We start from the raw sequence: 4,278 nt of genomic DNA, 5'->3' as shown, positions 1-4,278 counted from the left end.
TAAAAATTTTATATTTATCATATATCTGAAGAGGGTCTAATACAAAGACCGAAACATGTTATATTTTGCTATGGAATTTATGTAATAGAATGATTTAATGTAATAGAATTTTGATTATTTTTTAATATTGTGCGTTAGTATTGACTCTTACATGCCTTGTTTTATATTTGATTTTTATTATTATTAAGAGTCATTTACGAATATTATTTAAAAAGTTATTCTGTCATGATGAGCTCCCCTACATCGAGAATTTCAATGCCAGAATTAAACAAAAAGAAAGAAAAGGAAAATGAAAAAGAAGGGATATATTAAAAATGTCGAATCAAAGAATATAGAAACTAATCTATCAAAAAACTTTAATAACATAAATAAACAGTATATCAACTCAAGGCTTATCAACGAGCTAATTATTGTCTACTAAATTTATTTCACTCGCATCACATAAAAATTCAATCTTAACATACTAATAAATTAATGTGACTTCTCATAATTACAATCTGTGGTATACATACGTCCGTTTCAGCTTACAAAGCCTTCTTCAGTGTATTTTATAACAATAAATTAAAAATTAAAATTTAAAATTAAAAATTAAGAATTATAAGCCTATACTCCACTAATATATAAAATACTACTCCCTGTAATGATCATAGGCAGCTCGTTAATTCTATTGAAGATGTACCAATTTCCATCATTCTTAAACTAATAGTTAACGCATTTTTCCACTGTTTCCAAATCACCCATTCTTCGGTAGATATCGAGAACTCCGATGATTTCCGACACAATAACCCATTGAGATTCCAACAGTTTATCGTTATTGAATTTTTATGTGATGAGAGTGAAATAAATTTAGTAGACAATAATTAGCTCGTTGATAAGCCTTGAGTTGATATACTGTTTATTTATAACACACGAGCGTTTGAATATTGTATTTAATAACATAATTAATTATCCCGGAAATAGATATTTGAACTTTTGATCACAGCACGCGCTTTCTCAGAAAATAGGTACAATCGCAGGATTAGTTGATAGGATGGTTTTGCTTTCGAATCCAAAATTCCACTTTGATAAATTGTGTTTCGTTATTAAAGTATTGTTAGAGAATGATTATCCTTTGAGCTTTATATTTGAGAACATTAACAACCGTTTGAAGAACATTATTATGGCTAATAATAGGAAGAATGTTGTTAGCGATAATGGCGTTAATGTAGTGCAGCCTTCGTGGTTCACTGTCCCTTTCGTTCGTGGTATTACTGAGAAGTTTAGTAGATTGAATAGCGAGCATATCAGGGTATCGTTTTATAGTGTTAATAAATTGAGTGAATTTATTAGGGTGCAAAAGGACCCCTTACCTCGTGATAGGAAGTCGAAGATTGTGTATAAGGTTTCGTGTAAGAGTTGCGACGCGAGTTATGTGGGACAGATGTGTAGACAACTGAAATCAAGAATCACAGAACATAAGAACCACATCCGATGGAACACGTCTGCTCGCAATATTATAACGGAACATCGGTTGCAAGAGGGACATGATTTTGACTGGGACAATGTTGCAATATTGGACGAGGAACCTCACTACAGAAAAAGATTAATTTCGGAGGTGATATTCGTCAGGAGACAAACGCATAGACTCAACATGCAGACGGATATGGAGGGGCTTCCGAAGGCCTACCTTCCGATTATAGATAAATTATAAAAGCTCGAGTTGTTGTCACGTCTTGTCGGTGTCGTTCGTACGCAGTAATAAGTCCTTCTGAGATTTTTTTTATTACTTTACAATTTTCATTAATACTAGCTAATAACTAAAAAGTGACTCACTGTGTCTGATACCGACTGGCCAACATATCAAGAACCGGTTCTTGAATTATTCATGATAATGTTTGCGATGCGGTACTTTGTAATCGTGGTGAACGTCCCTATTTTCGGGATAATCAATTATGTTATTAAAGTTTTTTATAGATTAGTTTCTATATTCTTTAATTCGACATTTGTAACATTTCCTTTCTTTTTCATTTTCCTTTTCTTTCTTTTTGTTTAATTCTGGCATTGAAATTCTCGATGTAGGGGAGCTCACCATGACAGAATAACTTTTATTTTATATATGTTAGTTTGTGTTTGCTCTGAGTAAGGCTCAAAAATGAGTCGAAACATGTAAGCGCGTTTGTTAAATAAAGAAGTTTCAAGCTTCATAAGTGTATTATTTGCACGACGTCTTCTGCGCTTGAGTCCTAAAGCCCGTATTCTTTCCAATTCTTTGATTTATAAGGAGTCTTGGTTAGTTTGATTTGTTATACGTAAATGTAATATTTTACAAGATTTAGTCACTTCACGTGTATTTCGCAATTACGGGTCGGTCCGATTTTGGTTTAGGTGATAAGTTCGCGTTTGCGTTGACTTTATGAATCGGTCGATTTATGTTTTGTTCACGTGAGCTGTAACGTACGGGCGTCGTCTTGGATAACAGTTGATAGTTAGACTCTGAGACTTTACCAGTATGTCACGGTTATTATACTTGTTCGAACTGCTGACTTGACTTGCACTTTCGTCAGCTGTTCGAGCAGATTTCGGTTATTTTCTTTTTTGAATGCGGTCATTGTTAACACTTGCATCCTGATTTCTTAATTTGACGGGCAATGGCTTCCGTCTTTTTGCAACTTGTGAGAAACAGCTTGCAGTATTTGCGCGCTGCTTCCGCAAGATTGTATTTTCGCAATTGAATTATGAAATTGAAGTAGGCAATGGGTACGCTGACTTTACGAAAGTCAGTGGTTTTTAGTTCAATTGCGAAATGATCAAATTACCAAATTGATTACTAAATTTCTGAATTGCTAAATTGCTTCATTTCTATTCTATTATATTGGTTATAGCTGTGGCTATAACATTGATCACGTTACTTAGAGTTATAACTCAAAGAGTAATAAATATTTAAAAGAAACGTAAACCAAATACACTTCAAAAGAATTAAATATATAACGCTCACTTGTAACTAAACAATATTTGGAGACACTGGTAGTGTCTCGGCCGTAAGCCAAAGCGCAGCGACACTGTCGTGGCTACTTTACGCGAACCGGAGGGATGCGTCAGATCGAGATTATTGGATCTCAATAACAGCTGTCTCGATTGATTTAACATATACTTTACTCGATAGCTTACACTCCGATTGTATTATACGTCTTTTTATTTTTTCTCTACATATTCTACAAGCGGAGATATTGCCACGCAAATTTCCGAACTGTCACTTTTCATTGAAATTCAACATGGGATACGTCGTCATCAACCGAAAAAATGTACGACTGCACCGTCTGGCACTAGATGGCTGTAATCTAAATGGCATTTAGATAGATTAGATGCCTGCACATTCTATTTGATGTTTGGTTTAAATGAATGGTTTGAATACAGTCCTAGAAATCAGAGATGCGACATTGAAGGATATGGTTTGATTGGCTGTCTAAATCTCACGTAACCGCCATTTTAATTCATTACTGCTATAATTAGTGTCCTAGGATTCTACGTATAGAGTCTAATAATGTAAATATAATGTATGTACTATTAAGTACATGCTATAATAAGTACGTACTAACTTTCTTTATTTTCTAACAATTTAACTTTCCTCATGTAATGTATTATTAGCTGTCATCAGCTTATAAAGGTGCCTTTTCATGCCGACGGTCGACACTCATTTTCGGCGTTCAAAGTCATCAAAATAAGTTACGTGATAAAAATTGGCGAATATCAAGCGTCAATTTTGATATTGGATGCTTTCCATTTAATGACACGAAATGATGTTTCACTGATGTTTCGATTGCGAAAATTGGTAATTCGTAAATAAAGAAAATGACCGAGAATTTGTTCGTTACTAATACTATTTAATACTATTTATAAAATTACATATTTGTAATAATAGAAATTGGTTTCAAAATGGAAGTGAAAAAGGAAACGTAAGTATATACCTCTTTTTCACAAAAATATTTTATGAAAGAACTTTTTAGAACAAAATAAGATTACTTCTTCTTTGCAGTATAAATGACACTAAAATACTGCTCGTTTTCATATACAAACGAAATTTTCGGCGACTCTTTTCTTTTATACTAAAACCCCTACCACGTTTCTAAAAGCATAGTATTGTTTTTCGAGGTTTCCTGTAGGCTGCTGGTTACTTATTTTAAACGGGTAAAATCTGAAACTCTTATATGCAGCACACATTGTGACGAGTTGACTGCAAGAGCCGGTGACAAAACTACAATTTTTAATTTTCTTTCATTTTTCGTATTAAATTGTAGCTGA

Source organism: Trachymyrmex cornetzi, unplaced genomic scaffold, assembly GCF_001594075.2.
Source record: "Trachymyrmex cornetzi isolate Tcor2-1 unplaced genomic scaffold, Tcor1.1 scaffold339, whole genome shotgun sequence".
In the NCBI taxonomy this organism is placed as follows: Eukaryota; Metazoa; Arthropoda; class Insecta; order Hymenoptera; family Formicidae; genus Trachymyrmex; species Trachymyrmex cornetzi.
Note: the sequence above shows the minus strand (reverse complement) of the source record.